Below are 19,887 nucleotides of genomic sequence, written 5' to 3'. Positions count from 1 at the left end.
AAACCTGACTTTGGTCCGCAAACAGAAAGGGTGTGACAGCAGCACAGAGTTTTAAAGAAATTGTAAAAATGTTGCAAATCGCTGCACAAAACAGCAGACGAACAGCTCGCAAACACTAAAAGTGTGCTGTTCCAGAAAACCCTCCCCCTGGCTACTGGTCAGTTCTAATGCCATGTGATCTATCAACACTATCTTTGCAGTCGACCAGTAAATCACAATCGACGTACTGGGCACCCCTGGTCTAGAAAATCTGAAACTTTCACCTCCTGAAATAACTGACAAAAAATATTGAACTTTTTTTTTTATCAATATTCCAGTTTTTCTTAGATGCACCTGCAGGATGGAATTAAGCTCTGAGATCTTATTTTACCACATCTGAATATGATTCCTTATTGTGCCACCACATATTATTAAGATGTGGCTTTAATTTCATTACTGCCTTCCCACATCTTAATAATTCTTGGCCATGACTTAATTATTATATGGCTGTGCAATAATAATTTTGTCACCAGTGTCAATGAGGAGGCTCTGTACAAATATGTGGTTCCTAGCAGTTGTTTAAAATGCATTTCTCAACAGTCATAAATAATTCAATGTCGTCTACAAGGTGACAATAAATAAAACATTTCGTACTATGGTTCCAAACTCTGGCTGGCTGCGGTTGGTTCCATGCTGTAATAGCTGGCTCCGTCATACTCCACTGAGTTCACAGTACCAGAAGAGTCCTGACACTCTGAGACTACAGAGGCAGGACCAACTGAGAGACAAAAGTCCAAAATGGACTTTATTTTGTTATTGCTCAAAGGAGATAGAGAAAAGAAGACAATTATTTATTCTCAAGGCCAGAAGTAATTGGACAACTACAATTAAACATCGTGGTGGTGTACAGAGGTAAAATTAAAAAATGGTTACTGTCCAATTACCTCTGGGCCATTTGCTGAAAAACTACTTATTCACCTGAAGCCATAAAAAATTTCAAAAACAATAAGTGATATTTGAATAGGATTGGAAAAATGTATCTGTCTAAAAAAGCATTCTCCAAATGTGTTTGAAACTAGTCGGTCATAGACGTGGTATCACACTGCACATGTACATGTTGTAACTTTAACCACCCGCCTGAACGCCGTGTGGCAACTTTACTTCCAAGAGTAAATGAACTGCATTTATAACGTCCTTTTTCATCTGGTACAGTCAATACGGGGTGTCAAAATCCAACCCCTTGTTCGTGTCATGACACCTGGATAATGGATCAAGTAGGGGATTGACTGTTGGGGTGAAATATGGTGGGCACCTTGTGTGCCCTTTGGCCTTTATGGTAACCATGAAGGGCTAATGGGAACCCTGAACACATGGTTAATACGGCTTTGGTGAAAGAAGAAGTCCTCAATGGTGGATCAGGCAGAGGAGGTGATGGCTTGTAACCCAACGGCTGTGAAGGAGGATGACGACTGCAGCAGGTCCTCAGACCTCAATCATCTCCGATTTCTCAGCAATCGGACCAGGCTAAGGATCTGTCAAGGACTGTGCTTGCTGCCGTGCAACTACATTTTCACATAAAAAAAAAACCCAAGTACAGTCCCGTCTGGGAATTGACTTTGTCTTTACTGCTCAGTACAAGTGTATTATGCCCACTCTCTGACACTTATCTGAGTATTTGTAGTACATTATTACTCTTCAACTGTCTCACTGTTTTTACAACTTATCTGGAAAGAGTAGTGCACAAAATGGCTAGAGCGATAATCTGGCGTGTTGACAGTGGGAGAGGTGACAAAAGAAGAGTTGATTTAATGAACTTGTGGGAGGAATCTGGAGTGAAATATTGAGTCACACCTTTGTATTGAAGTGTGTGTGTGTGTGTGTGTGTGTGTTTGATGTTTCCTTTTTTATAAAGTAGAGCAGCTGCAGAGGCCTGTCCGCTGAGAACCACCACAGCCGGTCAGTAAACCACACAGACACATACGCAGATGCAGTCTTTAATAAAGCCATTGGCAGGGAAACAGGCCAGATCCAGCCAATCTCAAACTCCTTCAAGGCAAGAGTGACACGGTCACCCTCGCATATAGGTTCATATCCCCTCAGCCAGAACAAATTAGGGGCCACTGTAGAGGAAACTCATAATGCGGACGGTCCAATTTAGGTTTTAAACCAACCAGCTGATTGAACAGGTTTGAAAAAAAAAAAAACAACAATAGGAAATACAGACACCAATAATATATTCATTTGTAAGCATTTTGCTTGCATGTGCTACTGTAAAAGACTAAATGTACTATAAAAGTGGCCTGCAGATGTAGAGTTTTTAATAGTGGCCATAGCAGGCAGGGGGGGTAGTTCAGTGAAACTCATCAGAACACAATAACACTTGGAACATTCCAACCGAGGGGTTTTACAGGTGAGGACAAAATTATTAAACCCCACTTTCAAATGTATTGTTTTCTTCAAAATTTTCCCAAGTGGATGTTTTTTTTTTTTTTTAACAGAATAAGGAATTTACAACAGCATTCCTAAAACATCCTAGTTTCACTTTGGATGATTATATGATTTTATTTTTCCCACAGAAACAAAATTATTTCACAAAAGCCACCCCCACCCCCATGCCAAAGCTATTAGTTGTGGGTTATAATTTTCAACAAGTCTCAGACTTGACTCCTGAGGAATCCCAGCCCATATGTCTTAACTGAATCTCTGAAGCTAGTCTAGATCTGAACGTCTTCTGGCATGGACCTCGGTCTTCAGTTCACGCCACGGATTTTCAATGGGACTGAAGTCAGGGCTTTGTGCAGGCCAGTCAGTGACATTCACTTAGGTCTTCTGAAGGTAGTTCTTCACCAGGAGTGACGTATGTTTTGGGTCGTTGTCACGTTGGAAGACAGTGTCAGGACTCAGACCCAGTAATGCTGCTGACTGCTTCAGGTTTTCTTTCAAAATCTTCAGATATCCTTCTTTTTTCATGATTCCTTCCACCTTGAGGAGTCCCCCAGTTCCAGTTGCACTGAAGCATCCACACACTATAATACTCCCATTGCTGTGTTTCACTGTGGGGAATGTTCTTTGGGTGATACGCCTCTGTCTTGTGATTGTCCTGGACCAGGTCTAAGATCCAGGCCTTCACCACCTTTCTGACTGGGCCATCAGAACCATGTGTCTGTATGTGGTGATGGAGTCAACCTTGAGGAGACTTTCACTTATCTCATGCATGACATACATGTCACTGTGTCTTTAGCCTTCGAGATCAAGAGATGCTTTGGAAGAACATATGGAGTTATGAGCTCGTTGGACCGAGGTGTTTGGTGATGCAAAAAAAATCTTTGTTTTCCTGCAAAGATCCAAGTTCTTCATGGTACTTGCTGTATAACTGTATAGTTGTGAGTCTTATGAGAGAAGAGAGAACAGGCAGCTCCAGACAGGGGTTTACAGAAAACCCACTCACACTGACCAATATCTGCTCTTTGGCTCAAACCACCCCCTTGAACACAAGCTCGGGATGATCAGGACTCTTCAACACAGAGCCCTACAGGTGCCCACAACTGCAGAGGGAAGGGCTAAAGAACAACAACTTGTACGGAAAGCCCTCACAGTATGTGGGTACCCACAATGGTCCCTGGAGAAAGTGCAGAAGTCCCAGAAATCAAAGAGAGCAGACAGACAGGAGACGGAGACAAGAAGAAGAGGAGTGTCTCTCCCTTATTTAGCAGGAGTAGGGGAAAAACTACAGAGGATCTTCAGACAGCACAAAATCCCAGTTTACTTTAAACCGGTTAACACCTTGAGACAGAAATTAGTTCACCCTAAGGACAGGATCCCTAGTTACAAACAGAGCAATGTAGTGTATTCTATCAGATGTCAGGAAAACTGTAATGAACACTACATAGGTGAGACTAAGCAACCTTTACACAAAAGGCTATGCCAGCACCGCAGAGAGGGCACCAGTGGACCTCAGTCTGCAGTTCATCTCCACCTGAAAGACACTAACCACACATTTGAGGATCTTAGCCAGAGAGAAGAAATGGTTTGAGAGAGGTGTCAAGGAAGCATTCTTTGTAAAACAGTTGAAACCCAGCCTTAACCGGGGAGGGGGTCTCAGACACGCTTTGTCCCCTGTTTACAATGGGGTACTCAGGTCAAAGCAGTTTCAGTCTTTTGTTCATGGTAATGAGTCATTCACGTCATCAGGAGAGTCGTCAAGGGAGCCATCAGGAGAGGCTTCTGTCCCATCATTAGGAGGGACAGCTGCCCTGTCATTAGGAGGGTGCTAACTAGAGCACAATAGGTGCTAATTAGAGCTATTGTTTAGTCACTAGCCTGCAGCAGTCGGCCTCTCGGTAGGAGGGGTCTGGTTGGTTAAGAGCTCCAGCTTTTGTTGGCTTCTGTTTATTCTTCTCTACAAGAGTCAAAACAGAAGTCAGACTACCAGAGCAAGAATTTTAGCTGAGGAGGCGTCTGCGATTTGAAGCGAAAAGTCCTCACGTCAAGCAACCCAGTCCAGTTGAAGATTCAAGCTTCTCTACTATGGAAACCACCTGGACAACTGAGAGCCTACACAGAAACATTAGTTCTAAGTGTTCTCCACTAATTATTCCTAGCATTACATTACATTTATTCATATATGGTCTTAAATCTATATATGGTAAAACCTTTGTACAAAATCTTTCCACAGGTCATTTACATATATACAATCATAGAATAGATGTTCCATAGTTTCAATGTGGCTTCCACAGAAGTAGCATGTGTCTAACTGTTTTTTTGCCATATTTCACTAGTATTTCATTAGTCACAATAGCTTTGTGCAAAAATTTATATTGGAAGGATCTCAGTTGGCTATTTTCAGTACAGGATCTCAACTTTGTAAAACATTTTTTTCCAGTGATCTTCACTTACTACAATTTCTAGTTCCCTGGACCATTTATCAACTCTAGAATGGCTTGCATTTCTGGCATTAATTATATTCCAATATACAGTTCATAATTTATACACCAGGAGGATATGCCCCCTCTGCTGTATACTGTTTGATGTAATCAACACTATTCAGCACCAGCTTCTTTTCCTTACCAAGTCTGTGTCACCTGGTGGTGGTGACTTGTCCTTGACTGTGTGTTATCGTGACCTACATTTGGTTGTAGTGACTTGTGAAGTGTCCATTTGTCAATAGTTTGTAGTTGCATGTGAGTTATCAGTTATCACTTGGTATTATTGACTTGTGTATGTTAATTTGAGACTTGTGGTTCTCACATTTTGGGAGATTGTTTCAAGAATTTCATTACTTCAGTTTCTTCAAAATTGGCTGTTGGGCGAAATATGGTTACATCTATAGGACACGTATCAGCATTGAAGTAAAACTACAATAACTTTTTAGTGTGTTTTTATACTCTCCAGGGATTACTATTTACATCAGATATGATGGCAGGATGATTGGATTGTCCTCACATTCTATGAGATTATGTGAAGTTAACCATTTTCACCGTTTTTTGTCAAATTTCTTTTCCATGGTAATAAAATGAAATTTATATGACACACATGGGCATTGGAAGAAAATTGCTATAACTTTTTTAAAAATGTGTTATCATGGTCTACAGGGGTCACTCTATAAATGACATGATGACAAGATAATAGGTTGATCCTCACATTCTGAAAGATTACAATTGCTCAAATTTCCGTTTTAGCCAAATATGGTGAGATGTATATGACACATATTGGGATTGAAACAAAGTTGCAATAACTTTTTAATATGCTATCATGGTCTACAGGGGTCACTCTATAAATGACATATGATGACAAAATGATAGGTTGATCCTCACGTTCTGGAAGATCATATCAAAATAGCCATTTACACTGTTTCTTTAAAATTTACCAACACTTGAGTCTGGGTGAAGACTGAATTGTTCACAAATTTTCCCTTGGTCCGATGCAATTGGATTTTTTCCCATAAATGTGTAGCTCACGAATCTATCTTTCATATTTATGTTAGCGAAATGGCCTACCATGGTCCGAACACTGGCAGTCGCGCAAGGAAAATTGACAATATTTTGAATTTTTCAAACTTGTAAAATTTGAATAGAGATCACGTTATAAAACGCAAATATTTTCTTTTCACTTTATGGGCATATATGTATGTTGCACCTCATTTGAAAATATACAGCATGCACATTTCAGGGATGTGTACCATTCATGTATAGGTCTAGGGAATCTTTTTCTAATTTGCACATGAAAAGTGCTGAAAATGCGACCATCTGAGTGGCCACAATGGCTAATTTAGCCCCTTTTTCAGCATAGCTCATTTCCATGGCAACCAAATTAAATTTTTCAAAAATACTTTGGAAAATGCTATTTTTCACCTAAATAAGCATGTGTGAAGAGCTTTGTCAAGATCCGCCAACCCCGACTTTCCACCCCATTGCTGATTTTCTCAGTCAGCTGCTCTTAAGGTGCTGACTAGATGTCTTTGGAACTGTATCTGTTCAGAGGGTCCTTGCGTGCTGTTGGAATGACTTTGTGTCAAACAAGTTGTTGTTTAGGGAGACTCAGATGAGTAATTTCCCTTACATTATGGACAATTTGGACATTTTATCCATTTGGTGTGTTTCTCCAGCATGCAGAGCCTCAGTGTTGAGGAAACCAGCAGCTGAAGACCCAAGGCAGTTTTGTAGTAGATGTGGAAACACATGGCACCACTGCATGCTCCTAGACCTGACGTGTACTTTATGTATGTGCATCCTGGACATGGTGTTAGTCCTCCAGCCTACAGATAACCCTTTTCTAAGAGGGTTAGTGGTGAAACTGACAGGCCAAGCTGCCATGAAACACCTCGCAACACTCAACACCAAAAAGAAGAAGTCTTATTTCCATACTCCTTGAGGGAAGCTGCTGCTTTCCCTCAGAGCGTAGCATGGATTATGAAGGGGATGGAGAAAAGCCATTTGGAGCCTCATCGCTGGAAAAGAGCAAACCACAACACCGGTGGTCTTGCCATTGGCGGGTGATGACTGGTGAGGCGCTGAGGGATTGTTCACTGCATGGCGGCACCCAGGTCCAAACCCATGGTGACTCATGCGGGAGGGGGAACCTGGAATGCAGTGTTGCCAGATGTTAAAAACAGCAAGTATAGCAAAGTAGATAAACCTGAAATTGTGCCTTACACGAAGGCCCAGTCACAAGAGTCTCTCATCGCCCTACCGCGTCTTCCTTTCCCTTCATTTTGCACATGCCCAAGTTACTAATACCTCATGGTGAGAAGGACTGACTCATGACATCTAAGGTGGTGTGATTTGATAGTTATTGCAGATCTGAGGTCAGTTTTCCATTTCATGCTGCTGGTCAGTTTAAAGTCCAATCAATAATAAGATTGGACCCAAATCAGAGACATGCCAAAACAAGGTACATTATTGATTGTGCAAAGGGCTAAAATATATCATACAAATCCAGTACTGAGCATAAATCTGGCCACTGCCTCAAAGAACAGCAGCATCAGGTGTTATTTGAGATCAACACAAACTTACATCGAAATTCACCATACAACCCCTGGCAAAAATTATGGAATCACCGGCCTCGGAGGATGTTCATTCAGTTGTTTAATTTTGTAGAAAAAAGCAGATCACAGACATGACACAAAACTAAAGTCATTTCAAATGGCAACTTTCTGGCTTTAAGAAACACTATAAGAAATCAAGAAAAAAAGATTGTGGCAGTCAGTAACGGTTACTTTTTTAGACCAAGCAGAGGAAAAAAATATGGAATCACTCAATTCTGAGGAAAAAATTATGGAGTCACCCTGTAAATTTTCATCCCCAAAACTAACACCTGCATCATATCAGATCTGCTCGTTAGTCTGCATCTAAAAAGGAGTGATCACACCTTGGAGAGCTGTTGCACCAAGTGGACTGACATGAATCATGGCTCCAACACGAGAGATGTCAATTGAAACAAAGGAGAGGATTATCAAACTCTTAAAAGAGGGTAAATCATCACACAATGTTGCAAAAGATGTTGGTTGTTCACAGTCAGCTGTGTCTAAACTCTGGACCAAATACAAACAACATGGGAAGGTTGTTAAAGGCAAACATACTGGTAGACCAAGAAAGACATCAAAGCGTCAAGACAGAAAACTTAAAGCAATATGTCTCAAAAATCGAAAAATGTACAACACAACAAATGAGGAACGAATGGGAGGAAACTGGAGTCAACGTCTGTGACCGAACTGTAAGAAACTGTTATGTTTCGGACGCGGTCGGAGCACCGACCCAGCGTTTGAAAGGACCCAGCATAAAATAAGCAGAGCACGGTTCAAAGGATAACAGAATTTAATAAACATAACAGTGAGATGCAGTGCTAAACAACTAAAAAGTCCGCGGTCTGGTGAGGTGGAAACACGGCGCGTTCTTAACAGTGCAAACGGTCCGGAGCCACAGCAGTTTGGACCCAGGGACCCCGCCGACACCCCCCAGGTGGCCGCGACAAACCGAGTCTGTGAAGAAAGAAAACATGAGGTGAGTCCAACTCCACACAGAGAGACACAACTCAAAGGTGCACGCAATCAGGAAACACTTCCTGGCTTAAATCTATACATCAGCTTCTCACCCTGCAGGCACGGGACAACTCAGTTCAAATCTCCACTGCAGCAGAAGCTGATTAGACAATTAGCATAACGTGACAGCTCAATAACACAAGGTGTGAGGGACACCAAATCCACTGTCATTACTTCATAAAAGTCACCAAAACCAAATTACCTCAGGAAGTGTGCTGAAGAGCGTGAGACCTCACCCAATCCTCCTTCACAGACTGTGGCGTCAAACCTGGAGCGGTCTCTGCGTCCGTGATGGTGAGATTGCTCTCCTGACGTCGATCTCACACGTCTGCTCACAAGGTCGAGTCTCTGGCAATCACACACTGTGCATTCAAGGTTTAAATGCAGCAATCTCTGATCAAGACAAAATACACCACAGCTGTGAGTCCTGATGACCTGCACGTGAAAACAAGCCTCAGGTGTTCAGGGTGAGGTCCTAATGCTCAGCCACTCAGTCCTGAATGCATACCACCTGGTGGGAGAAACAGAAAACAAAAACCAAGCCAGCCAAACACCCCAGCCCACAACAGTAACCGCCTAAAGGAAATGGGATTTACATACAGAAAAGCTAAACGAAAGGCATCATTAACACCTAAACAGAAAAAAACAAGGTTACAATGGGCTAAGGAAAAGCAATTGTGGACTGTGGATGACTGGATGAAAGTCATATTCAGTGATGAATCTCGAATCTGCATTGGGCAAGGTGATGATGCTGGAACTTTTGTTTGGTGCCGTTCCAATGAGATTTATAAAGATGACTGCCTGAAGAGAACATGTAAATTTCCACAGTCATTGATGATATGGGGCTGCATGTCATGTAAAGGCACTGGGGAGATGGCTGTCATTACATCATCAATAAATGCACAAGTTTATGTTGATATTTTGGACAATTGAAAGGATGTTTGGGGATGATGAAATCATTTTTCAAGATGATAATGCATCTTGCCATAGAGCAAAAACTTTCCTTGCAAAAAGACACATAGGGTCAATGTCATGGCATAGGGTCAATGTCAATGAGCAGATCTGATTTGATGCAGGTGTTAATTTGGGGGATGAAAATTTACAGGGTGATTCCATAATTTTTTCCTCAGAATTGAGTGATTCCATATTTTTTTCCTCTGCTTGGTCTAAAAAAGTAACCGTTACTGACTGCCACAATCTTTTTTTCTTGATTTCTTATAGTGTTTCTTAAAGCCAGAAAGTTGCCATTTGAAATGACTTTAGTTTTGTGTCATGTCTGTGATCTGCTTTTTTCTACAAAATTAAACAACTGAATGAACATCCTCTGAGGCCGGTGATTCCATAATTTTTGCCAGGGGTTGTAGCTGTGCTACATGCAAATATCTAAAGGTAAAGCCCCTTTTACACTGGGCCTACGTAGAGTTGGGTAATGCGGCGTGCCGACTACGCCGAGCTTATGCAGCCCTACACTCAAAAAACTGATGCATTGGATGAACTCAATTAAATTATGTGCAGGATTTCCATCTAATAAATATATGTAGCCACAACTCAAATAAAGTACATCTATGCAAGATAATTAATTAAAACTTAGTTTGGATGACATAAATTTATTAGATGGAAATCCTGCCGAAAATTGAATTGAGTTCATCCAATGAGTTGTTTGACTGATACACTCAAAAAACTGACTCACTGGATTGGATTCCATCTAATAAATATATGTAGTCCCAACTAAATTAAATTACATTATCTTGCATTGATGTGCTTTATTTGAGTTTGGGCTACATATATTTATTAGATGGAAATCCTGCACATAAATGAATTGAGTTCATTCAATGAGTTATTTGTTTGAGTGATACACTCAAAAAACTGACTCACTGGATTGGATTCCATCTAATAAATATATGTAGTTCCAACTAAATTAAATTACATTATGTTTCATGGATGTGCTTTATTTGAGTTTGGGCTACATATATTTATTAGATGGAAATTCTGCACATAATTGAATTGAGTTCATCCAATGAGTTATTTATTTGAGTGATACACTCACAAAACTGACTCAATGGATTGGATTCCATCTAATAAATATATGTAGTCCCAACTAAATTAAATTACATTATCTTGCATTGATGTGTTTTATTTGAGTTGGGACTACATATATTTATTAGATGGAAATCCTGCACATAATTTAATTGAGTTCATCCAGAGAGCCATTTTTTTAGAGTACATAGCAATACGCTGAGGTGCACTTTGCATGTTTAATTTTTTGGCATAGAACACTGGATGCAGTGCTCTAAGCAACACTGCGCTACTGTACACCAAGCCTCCGTAATTGTACGTTACCCTACGCTAGTCCTGTGAAAAATCCTTTTAGCTTTTTTTTTTTTTTATCAGTACATACCTGCATTGCTAGATTTCAATCATCCCGCTGGACTTTACTGAAGTTTGCTGGCAGTGAAGCTTCAAAACCACAGAAGAAGCGGCGGCCCAAGCTTTATCCCTGTGCACAACATACGCAGCACAATGCAACTCTACGCATGCCCGGTGTGAAAGGGTCTTAAGAGAGTAAATATTCTGGTTATTTATTATAAATAATTGTTTTTCCATGTTGATTTGGCGTCATGACTTTTACCAAAATAAGAGACAGGTGCAATGATTGGACACCACTTTTTTCTGTTTGTCTGTGCTTAGACAAACATTAGCGGTCGACAGCGCTCCAAATCAGTCCACACCACAAAAATCTCCATATTTATAAAGAGAACCACTGTTCTTTGCACAACTGGGTCATCAAATACAATTTTTCCCTCCGTGATTGTAGGAATTATATTCGATGATGTCATGCTGCAGCTGACTGGGCCCAAACACTCTTATTTTAGAGCTGTGGAGCGTTTCCAAAGACATGATATAACACAGTCCAGATGAGTCTCTCCAAGGATTGTCTCATTATCACACTTGCTGCAGCTGCACGACCGCCATGTGTCTGTGTGCATTCATGTGAGTAAGTGTCTATGAGGCCAGTAGGTGTGTTTTGGTGAATACATGCACGTATAAATGTCTGTAACTATTTAAAATCTACTTGCAGTCAATTACCAGAAAATGAGTTGTGTGGAGCATTTTTCCTTTTTAAAAAATCTAATTACAGGGTTTGGGTTACGGTTAGGATTGGGTTTTGAGCTGTGCTTGGTCCAAGTAGACGACGTGAAACCAGGGGCGTAGCAAAGTATTGCCAGGATGGGACTTTGACCACCCGCCAATCTGATGACTTCCTGGTGAGTCTGCAATAGCTACCTGACTGGACGGACTTTGGGATTTAGAGATTGTATTGCTGCTTCAGTTACTTTTATGAAAACACGCTAAACAACCTTTCTTCAGATTAATCTAAAGTGTTTTTTTTATTCAAACTTAATCATCTTCAGTCAAATTACAGTACTGTGCAAAGAGACACTTAAACTACCTCCAATCAACAATATAAAATACTGATAAGCAAAATTTATAAATACGCAAACTTGTAACCAATTTAAGGTACGGCCTATAGGCCATCATTTCTAGGGAATGGTCTATGAAGGGTGGCGCCCATTTCCTATCCCAACTCTAAAGAGAGTCAGGGGGTCACAGAGAGTTTTCCAGTTACTCGTCTGAGTGGGATTCAAACTTGTGACCATCTGCACCATAGCTGTATGCTGCAACTGCTCATCCAAAAAAACATAATTAATTTTAGAGTATAAAATGATGTGATTTTTCTTTGATGGTCTCCTGCAGTTTATAAGAAAATTAGGTTTCACATATTTGATCAGGTTTTTACAGTCGTTTTATTGTTGAGTCATTATTTGCGATTGTGTGGTCATAGTAACAGTACACAGTGCAAAGTAACATCACATATAGTACAATATTGTGATATTTCTTACAAGATGAGTATCGATTTCAAAAGTCCAAAATTGACATACCTTCATTTGCTTGTTGAAGCAAATTGAATTTGACCCATTTGCAACAAAGGATTCTTCTTCTTTTATTCATTAAATATTGATCTGTTGCTGTTGGCTGCCAATAGCTGCTAGCAGTGGCAGCTTGCAATTTTATTTATTTATTTTATCAAAATCAATAGAAATGTTATGAATTTTCTGGTATTTAATCAAGCGCTGACATAGTGATGGAAAAAAGGCTAGAGCTTATTTACAAGGTTCTTCGTACGCCGATATGAAGGCTATATCTGGGTGTTACCATGTTGGCAGCAGAGGCGGCGCCGATTCTAGTTACTCCACAATGAACTCATTAATACATAAAGATGTGGAGCCTGGGTGGCTCATTGCGTGATGAAAGAAGCGTGAACACGACCCTGTCTTTAAGTCAGAACCAGTGACGCTAACAGGCTAACCTTGTTTGGGGTGTTTATTACATCATATGTTTGAGGACTGTGCGGCGTGTCTCCTAGCGGCCAGAGTCTCTGAGCTCAATTGCTGTCACTCAAAGAAACCACACCCCCAATTATACATAACTTTATGGCTTAAAACATCTTAAACTAAGATGTTATTTGAAACAAAGTTCACTCCACTTACAGGAAACTAGCTATAGAGACCAAAACTGACCAAAAACTAACCAAACTAACCAAAAATTTCTCCTCTAAAAATGGTCATTTTAACATGGTCTCCTATGGGAATGTACTCTGTTTTGGAGCCAGCCTCAAGTGGCCAGTCAAGGAACTGCAACTTTTTCTTCTTCCAGTAGTGCTTCGAATATCACCACTTGCTCATTACTGGCTGGTTCAACAAATGGTGAGCTCTGCTCTAGTTTTTTTTTCTTTTTATCTCTATACTGTTGACAACCAATAGTACGCCACCATGCTGCTAGCAGTGGTGGCTGACTGCTTTTTATGGAAATGAATGGAATCTGAATGGAATTTCTGACTTTTCATCAACTATGAACCATTAATACATAAACACAGCTTAAGTGAGAGTTTGGTCAAATCTAAATCATGAGCCCGACTTTAACATCCATTACAATTATTATGCTGTCAACTGGTTTTTGTGTTGGTTGAACTCAAGGAAAACTTTTAAACTACCTCGTAACTATCACATAATAACACAGAAAAGACTGGCCTTGTTAAAGCTATACCACACCTTCTTGAATAAATACAACATGTACAGTCTTTAGATGTAAAAGGTAGAATGGAGAAGGGAAAGGAGGCGGGAACAGAAGGAGAATTTCTGACAGTAGCGCAGAACCTGACAGGTTCCTTCATATCCAACTTCATTCAGTCCCATAGTGGGACTCTCCACATGGTAAAACCATCAGAGGCACAAAACAGACTCCCACACACGCTTTCTCTCATTCTCAACAAGGAAATGGCTTTTACTTGTATTTGAAAAAAACAGGAATAAGAGTGAGTGAAGGGGGAGCGAGTTATTGGCACTCAGAAGACAGTTTGTGGCACAGCAGGAAGAGATTCCAACATTTGAATAGTCGACATGTCTGAATGTCTGCACATGTTCTTGAACTGGTTTTTGAAGCTGCTGAAGCATGTAAAATATATGTTTGTATGTTGGATAGTATATTTAAAAGAAACTGCATTTATCTAGCCTGTAATCCTAAAGCAGATGTACCAGAGGCAGTTACATCTGGGAAATGCAGATGTTGTTCAATTCAATGTATTTATAAAGCACCAATCACAACAATGTCGCCCCAAGGTGGTTCACATGTCTATGGTCCAACCCCCCTGAGCAAGCATATAGGCAACAGTAGAAAGAAAAACTCCCTCTTGCATTTTTTTTTTTTTTTTTTTGAGGAAGAAACCTCAAGCAGACCAGACTCAGAGGGGTGTCCCTGCTTAGGCCATTTTAACAGTAACAGAGCATAAAACAAAGCTGAAATGAACAAAATGTAGACAAAAACAGCATGCAAAACACAGTTCTGCAAATTCTAAAAAGTCCCAATTTTTCCATCAGTATGAAGTTTTGTAGCTTAGTAATATCCTTCAGGCTAGACCTCTCAGGCGAGTGTGTAGTCATCCAGGCGTCCCTGGAACTAGGTCCAGTTTTGGTGACAGCACCTCAGACAGAGAGAAAGACAATAGAATCAGTACCCAGTAATAAACCAACAGAGAAGCAGAGAGGGGACTAATATGGTCACCAGCAGTTAACTCTTTGTTCTACCAACAGACCCAGAATTTCGTTTAAGCAGAGAGGAAAAAAGATTGGATACATCGCAAAGATGCAAGAATTAGACTGTTTTATCTGAGCAGGCAGGTTGTTCTACAGAACAGGCATCTGCTCTGACCTTCTAACATCTTTTTAACCTTAGGGACACACAGTCCAGAGAATGCAGAACATGGGTCGGTACTTAAGGTTTTATTAGCTCAACCAGGTAGGGAGGCGCTACTTCGTGAAGGATTTTGTAAATTTATAACAAAACATTAAGATCAGACCTCACAGGGACAGGAAGCCAGTGAAGGGACGCCAAAATCTGGGTAATATGGTCAAACTTTCTGCTTCTAGTCAAGGCTCAAGCTGCAGCATTTGGAACCAGTTGGAGATCAATAATGCTGGTGTGGGGAAAGACAGAGAAAAGGACTTTGCAGTAATCCAATATAGAAGAGACAAAGGCATGGATCAAAGTCTCTACATCAGCCACAGACAGGATAGGATGAATCGTCACTATGTTATACAGGTGGAAGTAAACGGTCCGAATGAGTTCTCGTATGTGTAGGTCAAAGGGCAGCGTGGGATTGGAAACACCTCAAGGTTCCTCACTTTACACACACGAGTCTAGGGTTAGCATTAGCTGTTCAAACTGATGTCTGTATCTCACAGGACCAATGACCATCATCTCACTCCTGTCCGAATTTAAATGTAAGAAGTCGCTAGACAGCGTTTCACTGAAGTAAAGTAGCTCTCTAAAGTGTGCTTGAAATTACCTGCAGTTAGTGGCATGTATAACTGTGTCATCAGTGTCAACAGTGAAAATTGATCCCAAAACCTCACAGTATTTGTCCAAGAGATAATATTTTACAGTGCATCCGAAAAGTATTCACAGTGCTTCACTTTTTCCACATTTTGAGGTGTTACAACCTTATTCCAAAGGCAAAAGCTAATCGCCCAACTGTCGGGCAGATAAATATGATGTCTTACCTTATTCGCCCAACCGTGATCATCTATTTGACATGCTTAGTGCATCTAAACTATGTTTTTTACACCACATTTTAAGGCTGCATTGCGGCGTATGTTTGACACATTTAACCGCGCCGTCTTTAATTACTGCGAAAACACCGCAATGGATGAAAGCAGACAAACTTCATAAGTACAGTGCTGTGAAAAAGTGTTTGCCCCCTTGACCCTTTACATGTTAGATTTTTATTAGGACATCAAAAAACAAAACAAAATTCAGGCCTTGTATATTAGAATTCCTAAAATCACGCTCTTTAAACCCACAGTGAAAGGTAATCACTACATCATGAATTCTCAGAGCATGAGAAACAAAATTCTCTGGTCTGATGAGACAAAGATTGAACTCTTTGGTGTGAATGCCAGGCGTCATGTTTGGAGGAAACCAGACACCATCCCTCCAGTGAAGCATGGTGGTGGCATAACAAAAAATAATAACCTTTATTTAACCAGATAAAAGTCTATTGTGATGATGTGTGCAGCAGCACACGTCATCATAATAGACAGGTTAACATCATCATGAGAACGTCAGTAACAAAAAAAAAAAACAAGGAATATACAGAAAGTTAATCATTCAGTAGGACAATTACCCACAGCCAAGATATTAAAGGAGTGGCTTCAGGACAACTCTGTGAATGTCCTTAAGTGGCCCAGCCAGAGCTCAAACCTGAATGCTGAGAGAGAAAAGAAGGAGTCCTAAAACAGTGCCTTGTAGTATCCCATGTATATATATATATATATATATATATATATATATATATATATACACACACACACATACATACACATACATGAATGAATGTTACTGAACAAGTTCACAATTAGTGAACAAGTTCTTGCTTGCCTCTACTGGTGGTTGGCTCTCACTGCGGTATTGTATCACTTCCTGTTCCGGAGCACAGCGGTGTTTTTCTGTATCTATTAGCTGTTTAATCTGCGCAGTTAGATTGATCTAGTTATCTAGATTACGATTTGTTTCCCAGTGTAATCTTTACGTGCCTTAACTAAAGCACTCCTTCTGCTGAATCACCTCTAAATTATTTACACATTATTCACTTTGCGTGTTTTTAGGAATCCGCTAGCTTAGCGTAGCTACTAGCTCTTAGCCGATTTAGCATGGCGGCTTCTCCTGTCTCTCCCGCACTTTTCTGCTCTGGGTGTGAAATGTTTAGTTATTCCTCGGCCTCCTTTAGCAGTAACGGTACTTGTAATAAGTGTAGCTTATTCGTAGCTTTGGAGGCCAGGCTGGGCGAATTGGAGACTCGGCTCCGCACCGTGGAAAATTCTACAGTTAGCCAGGCCCCTGTAGTCGGTGCGGACCAAGGTAGCTTAGCCGCCGTTAGTTCCCCCCTGGCAGATCCCGAGCAGTCGGGAAAGCAGGCCGACTGGGTGACTGTGAGGAGGAAGCGTAGCCCTAAACAGAAGCCCCGTGTACACCGCCAACCCGTTCACATCTCTAACCGCTTTTCCCCACTCGACGACACACCCGCCGAGGATCAAACTCTGGTTATTGGCGACTCTGTTTTGAGAAATGTGAAGTTAGCGACACCAGCAACCATAGTCAATTGTCTTCCGGGGGCCAGAGCAGGCGACATCGAAGGAAATTTGAAACTGCTGGCTAAGGCTAAGCGTAAATTTGGTAAGATTGTAATTCACGTCGGCAGTAATGACACCCGGTTACGCCAATCGGAGGTCACTAAAATTAACATTGAATCGGTGTGTAACTTTGCAAAAACAATGTCGGACTCTGTAGTTTTCTCTGGGCCCCTCCCCAATCGGACCGGGAGTGACATGTTTAGCCGCATGTTCTCCTTGAATTGCTGGCTGTCTGAGTGGTGTCCAAAAATGAGGTGGGCTTCATAGATAATTGGCAAAGCTTCTGGGGAAAACCTGGTCTTGTTAGGAGAGACGGCATCCATCCCACTTTGGATGGAGCAGCTCTCATTTCTAGAAATCTGGCCAATTTTCTTAAATCCTCCAAACCGTGACTATCCAGGGTTGGGACCAGGAAGCAGAGTTGTAGTCTTACACACCTCTCTGCAGCTTCTCTCCCCCTGCCATCCCCTCATTACCCCATCCCCGTAGAGACGGTGCCTGCTCCCAGACTACCAATAACCAGCAAAAATCTATTTAAGCATAAAAATTCAAAAAGAAAAAATAATATAGCACCTTCAACTGCACCACAGACTAAAACAGTTAAATGTGGTCTATTAAACATTAGGTCTCTCTCTTCTAAGTCCCTGTTGGTAAATGATATAATAATTGATCAACATATTGATTTATTCTGCCTAACAGAAACCTGGTTACAGCAGGATGAATATGTTAGTTTAAATGAGTCAACACCCCCGAGTCACACTAACTGTCAGAATGCTCGTAGCACGGGCCGGGGCGGAGGATTAGCAGCAATCTTCCATTCCAGCTTATTAATTAATCAAAAACCCAGACAGAGCTTTAATTCATTTGAAAGCTTGTCTCTTAGTCTTGTCCATCCAAATTGGAAGTCCCAAAAACCAGTTTTATTTGTTATTATCTATCGTCCACCTAGTCGTTACTGTGAGTTTCTCTGTGAATTTTCAGACCTTTTGTCTGACTTAGTGCTTAGCTCAGATAAGATAATTATAGTGGGCGATTTTAACATCCACACAGATGCTGAGAATGACAGCCTCAACACTGCATTTAATCTATTATTAGACTCTATTGGCTTTGCTCAAAAAGTAAATGAGTCCACCCACCACTTTAATCATATCTTAGATCTTGTTCTGACTTATGGTATGGAAATAGAAGACTTAACAGTATTCCCTGAAAACTCCCTTCTGTCTGATCATTTCTTAATAACATTTACATTTACTCTGATGGACTACCCAGCAGTAGGGAATAAGTTTCATTACACTAGAAGTCTTTCAGAAAGCGCTGTAACTAGGTTTAAGGATATGATTCCTTCTTTATGTTCTCTAATGCCATATAACAACACAGTGCAGAGTAGCTACCTAAACTCTGTAAGGGAGATAGAGTATCTCGTCAATAGTTTTACATCCTCATTGAAGACAACTTTGGATGCTGTAGCTCCTCTGAAAAAGAGAGCTTTAAATCAGAAGTGTCTGACTCCGTGGTATAACTCACAAACTCGTAGCTTAAAGCAGATAACCCGTAAGTTGGAGAGGAAATGGCGTCTCACTAATTTAGAAGATCTTCACTTAGCCTGGAAAAAGAGTCTGTTGCTCTATAAAAAAGCCCTCCGTAAAGCTAGGACATCTTTCTACTCATCACTAATTGAAGAAAATAAGAACAACCCCAGGTTTCTTTTCAGCACTGTAGCCAGGCTGACAAAGAGTCAGAGCTCTATTGAGCTGAGTATTCCATTAACTTTAACTAGTAATGACTTCATGACTTTCTTTGCTAACAAAATTTTAACTATTAGAGAAAAAATTACTCATAACCATCCCAAAGACGTATCGTTATCTTTGGCTGCTTTCAGTGATGCCGGTATTTGGTTAGACTCTTTCTCTCCGATTGTTCTGTCTGAGTTATTTTCATTAGTTACTTCATCCAAACCATCAACATGTTTATTAGACCCCATTCCTACCAGGCTGCTCAAGGAAGCCCTACCATTATTTAATGCTTCGATCTTAAATATGATCAATCTATCTTTGTTAGTTGGCTATGTACCACAGGCTTTTAAGGTGTCAGTAATTAAACCATTACTTAAAAAGCCATCACTTGACCCAGCTATCTTAGCTAATTATAGGCCAATCTCCAACCTTCCTTTTCTCTCAAAAATTCTTGAAAGGGTAGTTGTAAAACAGCTAACTGATCATCTGCAGAGGAATGGTCTATTTGAAGAGTTTCAGTCAGGTTTTAGAATTCATCATAGTACAGAAACAGCATTAGTGAAGGTTACAAATGATCTTCTTATGGCCTCGGACAGTGGACTCATCTCTGTGCTTGTTCTGTTAGACCTCAGTGCTGCTTTTGATACTGTTGACCATAAAATTTTATTACAGAGATTAGAGCATGCCATAGGTATTAAAGGCACTGCGCTGCGGTGGTTTGAATCATATTTGTCTAATAGATTACAATTTGTTCATGTAAATGGGGAATCTTCTTCACAGACTAAAGTTAATTATGGAGTTCCACAAGGTTCTGTGCTAGGACCAATTTTATTCACTTTATATATGCTTCCCTTAGGCAGTATTATTAGACGGTATTGCTTAAATTTTCATT

Source organism: Thalassophryne amazonica, chromosome 7, assembly GCF_902500255.1.
Source record: "Thalassophryne amazonica chromosome 7, fThaAma1.1, whole genome shotgun sequence".
Taxonomy (NCBI): Eukaryota; Metazoa; Chordata; class Actinopteri; order Batrachoidiformes; family Batrachoididae; genus Thalassophryne; species Thalassophryne amazonica.
This window is presented reverse-complemented; position numbering follows the sequence as displayed.